We start from the raw sequence: 20,088 nt of genomic DNA on the forward strand, positions 1-20,088 counted from the left end.
CACGTTACAAGTCGAATGACATTGCTTTGTAAGTTCTTGTTTCCATGACTTCATCTCTTGCTATACTGTAAGCTTGCCGAGACAACAATCATGACAATGTTATTTGCAGCTCTATCTGCCCTTATTGCTTAGGCCGGGTAGATTATTAAATATTTATAGAGTAATTCAGTTTCATGAAATAATGTCTTAACTTCATGAGAATTGACAGTCCTTTTCTAATTTTCTTTCTGTTGATTGGGTTACTTTATTTAAAAATGGAGATGTACTAGGCTGTATCCTTTCTTTCTCCCAGTCTCTGCTTATCCCGAAATGGTGCATATTTTTATTTCTTTAGAGAACTCAAGTAGAAACTAGGCTCCCAGATTCTTAATAGAATCAGGAAATGACTGATAACCGCTTCCAGCTTTTCCCAAGTTGATATGCGTATCTCTTCTGTGATAGTGTCCTCCCAAGGCACAGATGGCCCAACGTCACGCCTGCTCTTGGCATTGGAAACTTCTGTGGGTACCACTTGTCACAGTCATGAGGCTGCAGGACAGCTCTGACTCTCAGGGTCCCCTTCTCTATAGCAAATAGACAATGATGGCATTGGTCTGGCCAAGATATGAATCTTAAGATTCTTACGAGTTAATTACCTGCTAAAAGAAAGCTAGAAGAATGATAAGAATGTAAAGTTTCAGGAAAAAATTAAAATGTCCAGCACTTCCCTACAAGGTAAACAATAATTTCTGTAAGAAAAAAATGTGTGGCCAGAAAGGTGATATTTTTATAGAATTCTTTTCATGGAATGCCACCATGGAGTCCTGTGTATTCTGGATTTAATTACTGCTGTTAGCCTGGGGCCATGTTGGAGCTGCTTTTCGAATATTTTGCTGCCTTGACTTAGAGATGGAGAAGTATAATAAATTCATAAAATATCTGGAATGCAAAATTTATGGGACTTGTGATTGAATTTGAGAAATGAGTGGGAGACGTTGGGAATAGGTTTCTAACATGGATAACTAGATAGATGGGGGCTCCACAAAAAGTGTAGGAAATAGAATGAGAAGTAGGTTTGAAGGCAGGAAAGGAATAATATGATTTTAGACATTTTCCGTTTCACTTTTCTGTGGACCGTTCAGGGGAAGATGGCAATTAAGATAAAGAGTTGAGAAGCTCATGAGAAATACTGTGCTACAGATAGAGATTTCGGGATTCCTCAGCATAGAAATGGGAGCTGAAACCACAGCAACAGAAAAAAATTGGCTCTTAATTTTCTCTAAGTGGTCATTTAGGCAAGGGTCCCCTATTCAACTCTGGTACCCCTTTACTTGAAATTTCCAAACTAGGTCCTCTCCATTCCTGCATCCAGTAACACCTTCTGAAATCCCAGCACATTTGTGATTCACTTTCTGATCTCCTGGTGCTTCTTTCCGCCTGGGGTGGAGAATGTGAGAGCGAGTATGTGTAGCATGAGGAAAGAAGAAGTAGGCAGGGACAGGGGAACTCACCAAGGAAACAGAAAAGAATCCATCATAAAAGCAGGAACAACTCCAGGAAACTGAGTGGAGAGAGCTTCAAGAAGGAGGGAGTGGTTAGAAAATAGCTCCTTTGGATTTTCTTCTGAGCTGGTAAAATCTGAGTTTCCTTCTCCCAGAAGACAGTGACCACAATTGCCCATTGCTTGCTGCTTGCTATGATGTTTTTCATTTTTAAGAACATTTCTAGAAGGAGCCAGAGTGAGGTAAGATGAAAGGTCTCCCTTGGAAAAGTGTGATACATGGGAGAACTAATTACTTTGGGAAATTACATTTAAAGTGATCCCCATACTAATTTATTCTATGGGTGGGAGGCTTGACTGGTTCCTTCTCAGACATGCATCCCCTAGCAAGTTGCTTCATTGGCTTTCTACCTTGAGCAAGGCTGCTTCACTCGATGTGACTTGGCATCTGAGAGTACCTCACTTGGTTGTCACTGGGTTTCCCTGTCAACCACAAAGGGTGCATGTTACTTTGAGAGAAATCTTCACCCATATGTTTCAACTAGGTTACGAAAGTGAAAAGTGAGCATTGAATTTTCAGCTTAGCAAAACTCTCAAGGAATGTGGGAAATAGCTATCCTCAATCTTTCTCTTGGGAAAGGGGTTCAGGGTTGAGGTGAGGATCATGGATAAAGTAGAAGGTTGGCAACGTCTGCCTTGCACATCACTTTGTAATTTTTTTTTTTTTTCTTGAGACAGAGTCTCACTCTGCTGCCCAGGCTGGAGTGCAGTGGTGTAATCTCGACTCACTGCAACCTCTGCCTCCCAGGTTCAAGCAATTCTTGTGCCTCAGCCTCTGGAGTAGCTAGGATTACAGGCATGTACTACCATACCTGGCTAATTTTTTGTATTTTTAGTAGAGACAGGGTTTTGCCATGTTGTCCAGGCTGGTCTTGAACTCCTGAGCTCAGGAAATCTGCATGCCTCGGCCTCCCAAAGTGCTAGGATTACAGGCCTGAGCCATTTTTTAAAGTCATTTTTCACTTTGCTCATAGTAGTTTTGATGAGACTATGTTCTAATATTCTCTTCAAATAAACAGTTTAGTCTAAATGCCCTGCTTTGGTAAAATAGATCCCAAGTACATGCCTTACAAATTGGAGAGGGACTGGGCGATTGGGATGGGATAGGACAGACAGCAGTGGCAGCAGTTCTTTCAATGTGGAACAGACATTTAAGCTACTTGTGGCTGTGTATGTTTTAAGGGCAATGGGAAAGGAGTTATTGAATATCACTGTGTTGGACGCTTCCCACACACATGTTATTGTGTAGGTATTACTGTTCCCATTTTACCTGAAAGGGAAATGACAGAGAGATGAACTTGTCCAAGGCCACACTGTAGATTACAAACATTCTGACTCATGAAGTTCCCAATGTAGGAAGATTTCTTATGAAAAAGATGAGGCATACACTTGATTTGGGTAACACAATACCTTGATCAGAGCATTATTTTTGTTTCAGTGCCAATGACCATGTATTTTTCCAGCGAGATACTGATGTTTGTCTTTTATCCTCACTTGCTCAAATGAGTCAGAGTTACAGACTTTTAAAAGCTTAAAAAGGTAATTGAATAAACTGTCCTTGTAAAAGCACTCTGGGCTTAAGGAGGTTTGACTGTTCTGGCTTATGTTAAAGACAGAATTATATTTTAAAGATAATTGCATGCTCTTTTTGATAAACCAAAACATTCACAAACACAGGCACAGTGTCAGCCTCATTTGCTGAGCCAGCTGATGGCTGTGATTAGCTTGGTGGTAATGACTCTTCAATTCCCTAGGAGAAGAGAGTCCTGCAGGATCTTAGTGGGTGAAGGGAGAACAGACTGGCTCAGTGGGCCAGCCTTCACATGTAACTCAACACTGCTTTCAGAATCCAATACATTAATTCAGAAGGCTGTGAGTGAACACTACACTACACACTGACAGTTAAGTTGTACAAGAGGCCCTAGGAAATGACACACAACTAAAGTAACACAGCTACTTGCAGTCTATTATTTAATATCTCTAATTGCTTCCATGATATGTATTGAACTAATACTCACTGATTGCTCCTTCTCTGTGTCCTTTGCTAGTTTGTCCATATCTTCCAGATCTCCATGCTTTCCAGGGCTGGAATCCTCTTCTCTCTATCTGATTCACTTACTTAGCTATCTTATCACAGCTTACCAAATGCCATCTGGAAGCTGGTGACTTCCAAAGGTAAATCTTCAACCCAACTTCTCCTCCAAACTCCAGGCTCATATCTAATGCCTCCTTGACATTTCCTCTTGATTTCTAATAGACTTTCTAAACCCAATATGTTCAAAGTGGACTGATTTCCTAATCATCAACCTTCCCAACCTATTTTTTTTCTGTATCTTAGTAAAAATCTGTCCAGTTCCTCAGACTAAATAAATTTTGAATTATCCTTGACTTCTCTCTTTTTCTTACTCTCCACATCTAAACCATCAACACATTATATTAGTTCTATCTATAGAATATATCTGGAATCCAACCACTTTTCACCATGTATTTCTGTATCATCTGAGTCCAAGCCACTGTCATCTCTCATCACCCTTACTCAGCAGTCAGAGTGATCCCTTTGAATGAGATTTAAAAGACATTATGTTCTGCTCAGAACCCTCCAGTGGATTCCTTATCACTTGGAACATAAGTCAAAATTCTTACAGTGGCCAACGATACTCTCTGCTCCTACCACCACCCTATCTTTTCTTTGACCGTATCTCTTCCTATTCTTCATCTGACTCTTTTCGCTCCACCCACACTCATCTCCCTGCTAGTCACTGAACATATTAGGCACTCACTAAGAGGCTTTGTTAAAACACAAATTTCTTCCATGCAGCAGGTCTGGGGTGTGACTGGTTAATTTGCATTTTTAGGAATGCAAATTGTTAGAAATACAAACCTAGAAAGGTTCTAGGTGATGTAACTATGTGATGCTATGGTGATGAACCAAATCTCTGGATGAGTGGATGGAAGCTCTGACTTAACAGTGTTTGCTGATTTCTGTGATGTGAATGCTTCCACCACAGCCAGTATCAAAATGATGAACTGGCTCACACAATTCCTGAAGATTTAACAATCAGCTATCACGAGTGCACCACCACAGCCTCTGGTCCAGAAGAGCTCTCCAGGGCCTACATGGGGGAAAGAGTGAGGAAGGGAGCAATTATGTATTGAGCATTTATGATATGCCAGTCACTGTTCTGGTCCTTGACATAAAGTGTTTCACTTGGTCCTCATAACAAATGTATGAGATTTATGTTTTGCAATTTTAGTTTTTTAGAATAGGAAACTAAGAAGTAAAATTACTTGAGTCACACAACTGAGATTTGAAACTGGAAACCCAAATTCCTTCTCCTTCTAAAACAAAACACAACAAAACAATACCTTGGGCCTCTTTGGGTGGCACCATATCACTGGGGACATCACTGTAGGGCTGGGGGATGAAAGATGTGAGAAGCTGAAGGTAACCTATGGCATACATATAGTCTGACCTTAAACGAGACAAAATGTTATCCAATTGAGTTTCTGGAATGGAGCTGTGAAGAGTAAACCTATACTTGAAGTAAGTTAACCACGTGGGGGCTGCAGCCAACAAGCCAAGTGCAGCTAGAGAACATGTGCCCTTCCCTGATTACTGCCTGATAATCCAGGAACTAGTAAGTGCAGATCAAAGGAGACTGCAAAGCTCATATATTGAGAATTCTGATGCCAGGTGCTAAAATAACCTTCCTTTGAGGGCAAGTAAATACCTTCAATTGATGGAACAGAAGTTGCTCCAGGCAAAGGTCCCACTTGTTCCTCTGCTTAATTGCCTTGCTACCCTCCTTCTGGATGGAGCTTCAATCACTGTACTTTCTAAGCTTGGAACCCCTGGGACAGGTTTCCACTGGCATGCTTTGTAAGCAACTGGGGTGATTATCCAGGCATCAAAATTGCTTTCCTCGGGCTTTTTTTAAAAGCCAAGTTTAGTTTCTGCTCTTCTGAATCATCTGGAACATTGCCCTTGGCCTCACCATCCTGTGCCAGTGGAGACCTGGGCTCAGGCTGGGTAGTTGAGCTACCTGGCCCAAACAAAAAGGCTCCAGGCCCTAAAGGTTACAGACCTTATGCTGACCCAAGAATCCAAGGCAACGCAAAGCAAAGTCCAGGGTGATGAAAATGAAGTTGCATATTCTGGGCTGCCTTGTTCTTCACAGTTTTTATTAGGTTATTTTATGGAGAGCTCTGGACTCTTGCAGCCCCTGAGGCATTTCGATGGAGCTTAAAGTGGCAGAGGAAAAGTAACCCTGAAGAGGAACAGGGAAGGCTCCATCTCTTCTGTAGATGGGCAAGCAAAGGATATTTCATTTCTTTCATCATTACACATTCATTCATTTATTCATTCACTCACTCATTCACTCATTCAAATGCCGTTAGAGCAAGTACGGTGGAAAACTAGAGGAAGGAGACATTACTGTGTAGATGAGAGAACACTTCTTGGAAAGCTTTAAGAATAGCTTTTGGAGATACAGTTATGAGGACATGCTAGGTGGGAGGAAGGGAGAGACCCAAGGCTCAGAACCTGCAAATGTCAGAATGCGTGTGTGTGTGTGTGTGTGTCTGTGTGTGTGTTTTAACCCACTCTAAAGGACAAGAATCAAGTTAAAGCCACCAAAATGTGGAATTCTTTTAATTTGTTATGTTTCATCTAAGCCCTTCTTATAGTCCTCAGGACGGCCTGAGAAATGTACTGCCCTTTCCTTTTCTCCTGGTAAGGCCTCCTATACCTCAAAGCCAAAAAGCAGAAAGGGATATAAGGTTTTGTCTGATATGAATCTGCTTAGAGAGAGTGAAGGCTAATTTTTGGAGTTCATATGACTACTGCTTACCGGCAGGGGGTACTTTGAGAGGACCTAATAACAGAGAACCGAAATGTCACCTTAGTGACTAGATGACCAAGGGATGCTGGGCTGAGACTGAACACACTCACCCACCCAAGCCCTGACGGGAGGAGCGGTGGGGGCGTGGCCCCTGGTGTGAAAGAAGCAAGGTGCTGGGAGAAGCAGCCTATGTTGATTCTTCCCATTACCTCCTTACCACTCCACTTCCACCGGGAGAGTGCAAAAAGGCAGGGTTGGGGGCGGGGAGCCAGGCCAACAGTGGGGTCCCCTCCACCAGGACAATGGGAGTGAGGAAGAAGCATTTAACCCTAGTATCATGCACTGGTTAGAGAAAGGAAACATGGCTGGAGGTTATGGTTGTCCTCAAAAGAGGCAAGGCAAACTTCTTCCACAAATCAGGGTCATCACAAAACATCTCCAGCAGAGCATTTCTTTTTTCTTCTTCCATGAGATGTAGAGATGGGAAAATCTTACCTTACAGAAACTAGTCCCAGGCAGGCAGCCGACCCTCAGTGGGTTCTGTTGACAGTGATTCCTGGCAGGCAAAAGAGGAGTGAGAAGAGGAGTAAGAAGGGTCAAGAGAGAAAGGACCTGGTGCAGCAAGAGATGGGCCTCAGGAGCCTTTGAGGCTTTGGGAATAATGCAGATGTACCTTGACTCTATCTCTCCAGGACTTTATAAAAGAAAAAAGGATGATGGCAATTTTGTAAGGCAAGAGTAGAATAAGGCTGAGTTTGTACTTTCTTATGCGTTCAAAAGAGAAAGAAGGAAAGAAGGACCAAATATGGAATTGGACTTCATTTCTAAGCGTGAACCTTCATCACTTTCATCAGTAGCCATCTGGCATGCTGTGTTCCATGGCATTTCTCTAAAATGACTGGCAACCTCCAACAGTTTCCTTGGCACCGCCACTGAGAAGCCTCCGTCCTTAGCGATGTGCTGGAAATAGTCAAAGCTCAACACACACAGGTGATGATACTTCGATTATCAGCACCTTATTCAACCCCAATAGAGTGAAACCCTCCCCTCTGTGTGATAATTCCAGATGCAGATTCAGTACTTCTTTGTTTTTGTCTCCTTCTCATGAGGCTTCTAGAAAGAGTGCCAGTAATGGAGAAGAATAGCAACTCACAGATACATATAAAAATCCTCCCCTCCTTTAGGTTTCCATTTCACTGTATTCACATATCTTTACAGCACTTATTATATGGTACTATAATTATCTGTTTATATGTCTGTATCTTCCAGTAGATTTTAGCACTTAGAGGAGTGAAAATACATCCATTTCATCTGTGCATCCTCCTCACTGAGCACAGATGCTCAAGGAAGGCTTGGATGGACAAATTTTTCAGCTTTATGCTTTCTACCCTTAGTACAACTGCTTCACAACAGGCAAAGCAGTCACCCATTTTCAGAATATAAATGAAACTCTTAATTTTTCCAAAAATAGATAATTCCGAAGAAGATTTTCTTTTGTTTTCTAAGAAGTATGAACCTTTCTCCAGGTGCTATGAGAGGAATCAAGCCAACACCCAAAGCAGCCCTGACCAAGAAAACCAGGACATTTTCCACAAGCACAAAAGTGTTCTGGTATTCCAGCCAACATTTGGATTTGGCAATTGATTTGACTGACTTGGTCCAAGAATTTATTCAGGCTTTCAAGACACCAAACTGAATCTCTCAGCATTTTGGAAGAGAGAAAAAAATATATACACACACAGAAAGATCACACACACGAAGATTTGACAGACCGATAAAAATTTACAATAATTGTGTCATAAGAAGTTTACTTTATGCTAGAGGGAAGAGAAAACATACAGAACCAAGATTTGGACAGAACTAAGTTCTCTGAAGAACGGAGCCCATAGATTGGCAAGTCCTTGTAACATTTTATGAAAAAAATTTTGATGGAGCAAATAGCTTTTATTGATTCAATTTGCACATCCAAATGAAACGCTGCTTGTTTTATGTTACAGTTGGTTTCTAAACTTGCTGCTTTATGCTTGTATCTGTGGGTGCACATGCATACTATCTACTCAGTAATATTCAGTGATGTCAAATGCCTTGCTGAAAAAAATGGATGTGTCTCTAAACCTCAGGTGATGGCTAAATTATGTGTAACAATGTTTGACACAACAAAAATTCCTGAGCAAGTTAAGAACTTGGGGTATATCTTGAAGATATCACTATGGTTTTTGACTTGTAATCAAATTTTCTTTTCTTTTCTTTTCTTTTTTTTTTGAGACGGAGTCTTGCTCTGTTACCCAGGCTGGAGTGCAGTGGCCGGATCTCAGCTCACTGCAAGCTCCGCCTCCCGGGTTCACGCCTCCCAAGTAGCTGGGACTACAGGCGCCCCCCACCTCGCCCGGCTAGTGTTTTGTATTTTTTTTTAGTAGAGACGGGGTTTCACCAGGTTAGCCAGGATGGCTCGATCTCCTGACCTTGCGATCCGCCCATCTCGGCCTCCCAAAGTGCTGGGATTACAGGCTTGAGCCACCGCGCCCGGCCCAAATTTTCTTATAAGAGTTTTCAGACTATTAATTATCTGATGTGAAGTAGCTTCTCTAGTTGACAATACTTTCTGAAACTGTCTAAGCTCTGATGATACTTATTTGTGGTGGCATTTGGATAGCCTCCTCCAGGATCTACTTTGCAGAAATTTCACTAGTGAAATGCACATGTAAATACCCAAAACACTGGAATATCTGTACCGAGCATGCATTTTCCATTTTATTACCTCCCAAACAACAAGGACTGGTTTGTTAAACCAGCTAGATATCACTTCCTGAAAGCAATATTTCTCAAGTTCTGAAACAAAATAGGCTTCTTTAAAACATTTAAAAACAATAATTTCAACTTTTATTTTAGATTCAGTGAGTACATGTGCAGGTTTTCTACCTGGGTAGAGTGTGTGGTTCTGAGGATTAGGGTAGTGAGCCTAGTACCCAATAGCTAGTTTTTCAACACGTGTTCCTCTCCCTCACACCCCCCTCTAGTAGTCCCCAGTATTTATTGTTGCCGTCTTTATGTTCATGAGTACCCAGTGTTTAGCTCCCACTTATAAGTGAGAATATGTGGTATTTGGTTTTCTGTTGCTGTGTTAATTTGCTTAGAATAATGGCCTCCAGCTGCATCCATGTTGCTGCAAATGACATAATTTAGTTATTTCTTGTGGCTGTGTAGTGTCCATGATATATATGTACCATATTTTCTTTATAAGTCACTATTGACAGGTACTTAGGTTGAGTCTATGTCTTTGCTGTTGTGACTAGTGCTGTAATGGACATACAAGTACTTGTGTCATTTTGGTGCAACAATTTATTTTTGTAACAGAAATATCTGTTCATGTCGTTTGCCTGCTTTTTAATGGTTTTTGTTTTGTTCTGTTGCTTGTTGAATTATTTAAGTTCCTTACAGATTCTGGATATTAGACCTTTGTCAGATGCGTAGTTTGCAATTATTTTCTCCTATTCAAAACGTTGTCTGTTTACTCTGTGGATAGTTTCTTTTGCTGTGCAGCAGCTCTTTAATTAGGTGCTTCTTTTTTCATTTTTAATTTTTTTTTTAGAGACAGGGTCTCACTTTGTCACCCAGGTTGGAGTGCAGTGGTACAACCATAGTTTACTGTAAACTTGTTTGGGAGATTATCTTGTCTCAGTCTCCTGAGCAGCTGGGACTACGGGTGCACACCACAGTGCCTGGCTAATATTTTAAATTTTTTGTAGAGATGGGGTCTCACTGTGTTGCCCAGGCTTGTCTCAAACTCGTGGCCTCAAGTGATCCTCTTTTCTCGGCCTCCCAAAATGCTGGGATTACAGGTGGGAGCCACTGCACCCTGCTTCTTTTAAAAGCAAAAGAAAATTATTGAAGATTCCCTTGGGGGTCCTTGAATCCCAGTTGGATTGACACTGATTTAAGAAATTAGAGTTCCAACTCATGAAAATATCTTTTCAAAGAGAATCTCAAAGATATATTTTCCTCTGATATTCAAATAAGGAAACATATAGTAATCATTTGATATATTTTTACAATCAGAGTTATGAAAAATGCTGAGAACAAAGGGTGCACCTACAAATAAAAGACTGTCTCCGAAAGTCTTCGTATTTTGAATCTCAGCTAAGTAAATGATGGAAAAGAACTAATGATTTCTTACTTTGAAGATGTAAAGATTAAAGAGAAGTGAATAAGCTTTTGAATTGTATGTAGACAGTTATTTAAACCTTCTTTCAGAGATTTAGAGTCCATTATTGGGCTTCTATTGTTGATAGTTCTAGAGTAGAGTAAGAGTGTGAATTTTAGAGTTAGACACATGCAGGAGTAGATGTATAGCTTGCTGTCTGAGAAATTAGTGGTGAGATCTTAGGCAAGTTATTTAACCACTCTTAGTCTCATTTTTCTCAAGGTAAAATGGGATTAACCACTGTTTATGAATTTTGTGAGGTCTAGAAAAATAATACACGGTATGTTTCTTATCATAAACAGTAAGTGGTTATGATTATTTTTACTGTATATGTGTTTGTTTCTCGTTGTACTTTGACCTACTTGAGGTTAGAGACAGTCTTACCCACAATTAATGTGTTCAGCATGTCAAAATTCAGAGCAGGGTAGTGGTTTAATAAAGGTAACTGAAAGAATGAATGAAAGAGTGGAGAAGTATCAGAGAGAAAGTAAAACTGCCTCCTAATTACTCAGCTTACAGCCTACACTTGTAAATAATGAGAAGGCTTCATGCCCATTCCCAAAGCCTGTTTTAATAAAAAAAAAAAAAATCAGGTTATTCAATTAGAGCCTAATGCTAAAAAACTTGGGGCCTTTGATTCCTAAATGAAAAAAAAAAAAGTAAATATGTCCCCGACATCACTGGAAATATTGTTAACTACAGATAATTATTTCAAAATGTGCCATTACTCTTCTGGTGATTTGGGTGAGACACACATGCACGCATGCACACATACACACACACACACACACACAGAAAGAGAAAGAGAGGGAGAACGAGAGGGTGAGGGTTATGATCAACTCAACAACTTTAAAAAATAGTCAACAGTCAATCAGTTTGTTTGCCTACTAAAGGTAGGAATTTTACTTTAGAAGTTATATCCTAGAGGTGGCACTACAACTAGAGAACTGATGAATCAGATAATCAGAGGGTTATAGGATTATACCCATGACCCTTGAATCTTGGCCTGAATCTTAACTGGGTACTCTGACTGCAATGGTTAATTTTCTGTATCAATTCGGCTGAGTCTTAGTGCCCAGATATTCAGTCAAACATTATTATGAATATTTTTGTGAGGACATTTTTGGATAAGATTTACATTTAAATTAGTGGACTTTGAGTAAGGCAGAGAATCCTCCATAATGTGGGTGGGTCTCATCTAGTCAGCTGAAAGCTTGAATAGAATATAAGGATGATCTTCCCTGAGCAGGAGGGAATTCTGTAGCAACAGCCTTTGGACCTTTATGGGCTCTTCCTGGTTCCACAGCAGACTGCCTTTAAACTTGAACTACAACTGTTTTCTGAGCCACCAGCCTGCCAATCTCCCCCATTAGATCTTGGACTCCCCAAGCCTCCAGAATCATCCAATTTCTTAAAATGCATCTCTTTCTATATATCTGCACATCCTATTGGTTCTGTTCCTCTGGAGAGCCCTAATACACTGACCAATGAGATCTATAAGTTTAGTAATTGATGATGATTATGTTACTTTTTTCTGGCTGTATCATTAAGAAAACTCAGTCCAACTTTTGTCCAATGCTTTTCAGAGTGCTTCCCAAACGGCCCTAACTCATTGGATTCTACACATGTCCAGTGGACTGCCTATCTCAGATTACCTGGGGGCTTGGGAAAATTCGTATTTCTAGGTTCTACTTCAGATATATTGAATTAGAATATCTATGGTGGGACTTGGCAATCTGTGTTTTTGACAAATTCTTCTTCTAATTCTTGTGCATATAAAGTTTGAGAACTACTGGTCCACTGGGTCCTATGGTTTATGTTTCTGATTTTGTATGTATAGTGAAATTACTGGGAAAGAGACTAGTATAATTAAGACCAAAACTAGTAGCTGAAGAAGGATTCAGCAGTGGGAATAACGAGCATTTAGATAATACATTCTATTTGGATATACATTGCTTTCTACATGTGGGTTATGGTTGGGTTATACATTTAATTTAAATGTGGAATCTAATTGTTATTAGACAGGATTATATGACAGATTCAAATTGAAAACATCACAGAAATAGCCCACAATTCTTTGATTTAAAGGAAAATTGGGAAAACATTAAGGGAATGTACAAAGATGCAAAAGAGAGTGACACTGAGGGCCATGAAGAAGATACAGATAGTTATGTAGAATGGCAGGAAAAGACTGTCCTCTGGGCCCTGGTTTAGAAATGCACCTGCTGGAACTGATGGAGCACTTGTAGTATCCACCTTCTGGCTGTGGCCAATTCTTAATTCTGTAAAGGAAGGTAAGGGAAGGGAGAGAGGGATGGACCTTATCTCCATGGTGTCGATGCAAATTGTGTAATGCACAACACATGGGATATGCTTTTCATCAATACTGTGCCAGAAAGATTTGACTCACCTGATCATTGAAATGAGTAGGTTTGCAAAACAATTAGCATATGGAATAGATTACAAAGCTGGTTATCTTAGCGTCTGGCTTACTGGTACTCCACATTTCCTATAACTCTAGAACATAAGAACAGCTATTCCCATAACAGATGCAGGCCAATAACATGAAGAATGACTTATTTTCACCCAGTATGACCCTCGTAGTTATTAACATGGCATTGATTTCCTGTTTGCCTTTTCTGAATTGACACGGAAAATGATCTTTAACCCCTAAAAAAGTCATGAAGACTAAATAGTCAGACAAGTGAATGTTGATGAAAGAACCTAATTCTTTATATTCACTTTGACTTTTCTGTGAGCTATTCATATGGACTGATTAATTTTTCAGAGAAAGACTCACTGGTTAAGTTCAAAGTGATGACAAGTAATAAAGTTCAGCTTAAAATGCTCAAAAGTCCCATTTTCTCTCCCTTTTATATCCAGAAATATTTGGAAATAAGGACACCATGCAAAATCCTTGGAAATTTAGACTACCTAAGATATTTTTAAGTTAAAGGAATTAGACTGAATGTTTTCTCTTCATAGAAATACAGTCAAACTATTTAGTTATTTTAGGCAGACCTGTTTGTTCTGGGACTTATAAATTCTAAATTTATTTTTAAAACCTTTGGGAAGAGAATTGACTATGAAGAAAGAATCCAAATTCCTATGGTTACCACTACTGAACAAAGAAACAAACACCACCCACTCCTCATCTCTGTAATCAAAAACAAAAGCTAGTTATAAAACCTGAAGGCATTTTAAATTTGGTTTATAGAACAGGGTGAAAAATAAAATGCAAATAATGGATCAGCAAAATTGTTCTAGTTCAGGGGTCGACGAACTCTGGTCTGCAGGCAAATCCAACCCACTGCCTGTTTTTAATATGGCATGTGATCTAAGAATTATTTTTATGTTCTTTAGAGATTGTGAAAAATATAATAAAGAAGAATACGCAACAGAAGCCATATGTGGCCCACAAAGACTAAAATATTTATTATCTTTCCTTTTTTAGAAAACATTTACTGACCCCAATCTAGTCTAAATAAGAAAATATTTAGAACCATTCCGTTATCTCTGTGATCCCCGACAATCTGCAACTCTCCTCTGAACCTGCTCCCTTATCTGTGACTTTGGGATGATTAAATCTGATCAAACTTACAAATAATAATTAAAAAAACCTACCTGTTTACCAACCTCTCCTACTCCCCCCATCCTCCTCCCCAGCCTCTGCCAACCACGATTCTCTATTTTTGCTTCTGTGAGGTTTGGTGGTCTATTGTACAGTAAGGTGACTATCGTTGATGATAATGTATTATATGTCTTAAAACAGCTAGAAGAGAGGATTTTGAATATTCCCACCACAAGGAAATGACAAGTGTTTAAGGTAATGAATAGGCTAATTATCTTGACTTGATCATTACACAGTGTATACATGTATCAAAATATCATGGTCTACATAAATATATACAATTATTATGTCTCAATTAAAGACAAAATAAAACTTAAAAGTGGAAAAAAAGAAAATGGAGGGAATTTGAAAACCATTACTTGCCACTAGGCATTGGTCAGTAACATTACCTAAAACGTGCAGCCTCTGTTCATCGAAAAATAAAGGTTTTGATAGAATTGCTTTTGCACTGGGGGGAGGGAATTGGGGAAGATGAACTTTTATTTTTGAGGGGCTTTATTTTAGGGACATTGCTTTTCATCAAATAATTCGCTTTGAGGACACATTGGATATTTATCCCAAACCAAACTCTGATACTTTGGACCAAGTCAAGCAGTGGTTTATCTTTGTTGGGTAAATGAAGTCATCCTTCATAGACTGTGCCAATCATCACCACAGGAAAAGTGCCTGTGTGAGTGGGGGAAGGGGAGAAGAATAGTAAACATACTTGAAAACAAAATCCTTTGGAGCACCCTCACTTTGGAGGTGTGAAGATGATACAGGGTCCTGGATGTTGGGGAATTACTGAGACCCAGACACATGTGAAATGACAATGTCTGGAACAGGGAAAAGGTGGACATTAACTTTCTAGTGAGAACTGAGAAAGTTAAGAGGAGACTCAAAGCCCTGGCAAACAGGGTGAGAATATCTATTGGCATGGAGGAAGCGGAGTGAGGCAATAAATTTATTCACAAATTGAAATAATGAAAATGATCATATACTCAATGCCACACTCCAGAAACTGGGTTAGCTAACCACTTTATTATCTCATTTAATTGTCACAACCACATTGTAGGTAGGCAAAATTATCATCCTTTTATAGGTAAATACGCTGAGAAAGGCCACAGAGAACTGAAGAAGCTTGTTAAGGTCAAACTAGACAAGAGTACCCGGGAAGTCCCAGGAAGAGAAGAGTAGGAGAAAAGAGATAACTGGCTGACACTCTGAAACCTCAATTTTGATCATGAAATGTCTGGATTTTACTGTGTTGTTTTAATCTGTCATCCTGATGATACCCTATCCTAAATGGTATAAGTGAAGGCCCCTACTGGTGGTGATAATAAACCTGATTAAGTAGTGAATTTGAGGCAGGGAGAAGAGGAAGTAGTTTAGGTTTTAAATAATTTTTAAATTATTTAATTTTTCAATTTTTAAATAATCAATTCATATGAAAATTAGTGAAGTGAGAAAAACTGTGTTTTATCTCTTGACTAAGGTAGGTTCTTTACTAGGCAATAATTTGTAAGCCTACAAATTGAGTAACAGTGGTATACTTAAAAGTAACACAACTTCTTTCAAGTCTTTCACAATTTAGATTGTTGTGAATGTATGCCAATTCTCCATAGAACATGGTAATTCAAATAATTCAAGTGAGGGCTTGCTGCACATAGACTCAAGGTTACAGGAACACCACATCCCTATTCACTAATATCCCAGATCTTTGTATAATAGTATTACATGGTGCTGGACACAGAAGAAATTTCAGGGGCATTGAGTCAAACCCTCCTTATTATTCATAAAAGGAAACTAAGGTACATAGAGGTCATGTGATTAGCCCAAGGTCATGCAGTGCATATAGGTAGTGTAGGTGGAGTGGCAGATGTGAACTGTGCATGACTTAGATGTAGCCTCTGCTGTCTCTGAATGGTCTACCTGTCTGAAAGAGAGCTAAATCTGAGCCCTTAATATAGGATATTCTTTGAGGAGTCCAACTGGCCAGTTGGTGGCAAGGTGTCTACATTGGGTCCATCTGGAAGGGGCAAGTGGTTCATTTTCATAGGGATGGATATCTACTCTGGGTATGTGGATGACTTTCCTGTTTGCAGAATCTCAGCCATCATAACTATCTGGGAATCCATAGAGTCTCAGCCAGCACTACTGTCTAGCCTGACCTACCAAGTGTGAATCCAACCAGGAATCTAACTTCACAGCAAAGGAGGAGTAAGAGGAATCACCATAGGATCCACTGATTTTATCACATACTTTGTTACCTACCATCCAGAAGGAGCTAACCTCAAAAAGCCATGGAATGGCCATCTGAAGGTCTGGTTGAAGCATTAGCTCAGAGGCAACTCTCTGAAAGGATGGGGTGCTATCTTTCAAGAGACAGTATATGCATTAAATCAGAGACCTCGCTATGACACCATGTCCCCAACAGAAATAATGTATTGGTCTGGGAACTAAGAGGTGAAAGCAGAAATGGCTTAACTTAGCATCATTCCCAGTGATCCATTGGAGATTTTGTGCTTCCTGTTCCTGAAACTCTGGGCTCTCTGAATTGGAGGTCCTGGACCCCAGAGAGGATAGCCTCCTTCCAGGGGATATAGTCAGGTCCTATTGAAGTCCAGGGTACCCCTTTTGCCAAAACACTCTGGACAACTTTGTGAGGGACTGGTAGGCAAGAAGAAACATCACCATCCTGTCAGGGGCAATGGCTCCTGACCAGCAGGGGCATAGGGCTGCCTTTGCACTATGGGGGCAGGGAGGAATGTATGTGGAACCTTCTGATCTACTTTGGCATCTGCTGACACTCTCTACACTGTTAGACCTGTGAGTGGATATGATAGCACCTCCAAGCCCAGAAGGGTATGCCTGTCAAGAGTTCAGATCATTTAGGAATGAACGATGATAGTGAGGGTGGTGGAATTTAGAATGGATAGTGGAGGTGGGAAAGGATAAGAACCTGTAGTGACTGTCAGGCCAACTAATATCCTTAAGTAAGAGGGGCTTCAAGGAGCCATGGAGCAGCTGCTCCTAAGGCTGTGTGCAGAATAGATCTGTGCAGTACAAGAGGAGTGTGGTGGCCATAAAAAGGAACTCTCAGATATCCTGCTGTGGGTGCATTATTGGCTAATGGCCCCATCTGCCATCAGTTCCCACTGAGTACTGGCCTGTTCCCACTGATGCCACACTTCCCACAGGCTTCTCTCAGCCCATGACTGAGCACTGCAGGGATTAATGCAAGCTCTTCCCTGCGGTATGAGAGCCCCCTCTGATGGGTGACTTGGCTTGAGGATTTCCTACTAGCTTGGCCAAGACTTCCCTGGAGGTGAACTGAAATCTGAGACCCCTTCTTCACATCCCTCTTTCCTTCCCCATCTCCTTCACAGGGCTCAGACCCACATCACAGTCTGAATGGTTGCTGCACATAACCATTCCCAGATCATTTGTCTCCCCTGCCTTATCTGAATTCCCTTCCCTTTTTCCTTCACAAATGTTTCCTCCATAAATCTCCTGCATATAAAATCCAATCTTGGTTTCTGCTTCTCAGAGGACTTGAACTAACACAGCAGTCCTGTTAACACTTCTCACTGAGTCTTTTGTCACTGATTTTGGTGTGTGAGATATTTTCCAGCCTGCATCTTCTTCCTCCTTCTCCTCCTAACATTTCTCAATTCTCCCAACCCAAAGTTTTTTTTCCCCAGTGGAGTGGACAACTCCTGAAGGTTCTTTTATTCCTCCTTATTTCATACCACCACCAGCTCATATTTTTATATCCAAATTCTTGAGTTAAAGTCTTTCTTCAGTAAACTATATGCTACCATCAGCCTCTTTCCTTGAAGGTCCTACTCTAGGACCTTCTGCTTTGCAGTGAGTCCCACATCAATGAGGAACGTTCTCAAAATGTGGTGGCCACTCCTATCCTGCAGACATGTGCAGACCCAGACTTGCCATGGTCTCTTAGTGCTGCTCATCAGTTCAGCATTCTTTATAGGTATTTAGTTAATCCTTGCAAAAATCCATGAGGTATGTGCTATCATTATTCTCTTTTTTTCAGATGGTGAAATAAAGGGCAGAGTATTTAAATAACTTGCCGTGAATCTACAGCTAGTAAATTCTATGGATGCCAGATCTGAACCAAAGCACTGTATGGAAGAGAGAAAGGAGATGACAATTAGAGAAGGAGATTGGATCAATGAAAGCCTTTTTTTTTCTTTCTTTCTTTAAATCAGAGATTTGAGTTCCCCTCTTGTCTTCCCAGTTCTGGACCTACTGTAATTAATTAATTATAATTCACTAAATCATTCATTTATTTGTATTTTTATTTAGCAAAATGCATGTGTTGAGCACAACAATTTCTGATTTATTCATTGCTGCTTACTTGCTTGTTTGTTTGATGATCGAAAAAGATCCACTGAGCTGCAGAATTCTCTGAGACTCTTAGTCTTTCTTGCCTTGTCTACTCTTGGCTCTTCTTGCATTGATACTGCAAAGAATATGGTTTCTGGACATTCTCAATTTGCAGATGTACCAGCTTCAACCAAAACCTCTTGATACAAAAATCTGGTTGTTTACTCTTTGTTGTTCTTTGTCTTTAAACAAAAATAGAGAGTATCCAAGAACTCTTATAGGATCCTACACAATAGAATGCTGTGACAGATGGATGTCTTTCTCACATGAGTTTCTGGACACCATGCGTGAGCCCTCTGGCAGTGCCGCCTGTGTGCATGGAAGGGGTGGTGATGAGAATTCTCAGGAAAGTCCCTCATGTCACTAGCCTGGGGCCCTCCCAATACCCGGCACATTGGAGCAGGGTTAAATGGAACTTCAAGGATTTGTGCAGGTGGAGTGGAACAAAAGGACAGAAACAGCTGATCAGCTTTAAATGTCTAGGCGGCTAAATCAGGATTAACCTTTTTGGCTTTTGTGCTGATGAGATTTAGAGAGCCCTGCACGTCGTCCAGCTTAGAAGCAGATTTTTCACTCAATAAGATTTGTACTGTTTTATAAATATCAGCCACTAGATAACTCGATTCATACCACTAGTTAAAGAATAATAATGCCCCTGAGTTGAAATCTATATGTTAATTTTATATTCTATTTAAATTAATTGAATTGATATGAGGATAAAAATATTTGTCAATGTATGTTTCAAGCTGTGCATTACTGGGAAAGGTTAAAAAAACCACAGACATTTTATCCAACCTCATTTTTCAATTTGTCTATGGATGATGTTATCTTTCTTTCAGCCAAATAATTAAGTACTTGATGGCACTTGTTCATCCATTGTCTAACATGCAGCAAGTCTTGAAAATATATGTCAGGACTGTCTCCTTCTTCATCCAAATGAATGAAAATTATGTCAGGGGAAGTCATATTCATAAACTCACTATATGCCAGACACTTCTTTTCTATGTAACCTGTTTAATTCTTAAAACATCCTATGTTAAAATGAAGACTCAGAGATTCAAAGATGTTAAGTAATTTGCTTGCAGTAGGTGGCAGAGCCAGCTTGAGACTCACATATTGGGACTCCAGACCCAGTGATTTATTCTCTCACTGTGTTCTTATTTTGCTGTGGAGACTCCATAGAAAAGTATAGAAAACCATGGGCTCTGGAGCCAGAAAAACTCATGATCAAAAGGCGCGTCTGCTACTATTTTATTTGTAAGACCTTTGGAAGTCATTTAGTCTCTCTAAGACTCTATTTCTATATCTGTAACATGGAGATACTTTTTAACATAGTTGTTTTAGTGATGACATGACATAGTATAGGTAAAACGTTTAGCATGCTGTATGGTACATCATTAGCTATATCATTCAATGGTACTGATATCCAGTTTTTTTTTTAAGTCCATTGGATATTCTTGGCATTTAACAACCCATAGGAAATAAT

General features: G+C 40.0%; 1 long non-coding RNA gene across 2 annotated transcripts in view; it reads right to left on the reverse strand.

Annotated features, from left to right (window-relative positions):
• Positions 1 to 6,875: 6,875 nt before the first annotated feature.
• The window catches only part of LOC102145075 (uncharacterized), a 117,851-nt gene continuing 104,638 nt past the window's right edge, over positions 6,876 to 20,088 (reverse strand). Inside the window, exon 5 of one of the 2 annotated variants that reach the window (XR_012414547.1) lies at positions 6,876 to 6,937. This is a non-coding gene — a long non-coding RNA (uncharacterized lncRNA). Of the gene's footprint in view, positions 6,938 to 18,500; positions 18,679 to 20,088 lie in introns of those variants that run through there. The other variant, XR_012414546.1, reaches the window with a different exon arrangement.

The sequence above is a fragment of the Macaca fascicularis genome, chromosome 6 (assembly GCF_037993035.2).
Source record: "Macaca fascicularis isolate 582-1 chromosome 6, T2T-MFA8v1.1".
In the NCBI taxonomy this organism is placed as follows: Eukaryota; Metazoa; Chordata; class Mammalia; order Primates; family Cercopithecidae; genus Macaca; species Macaca fascicularis.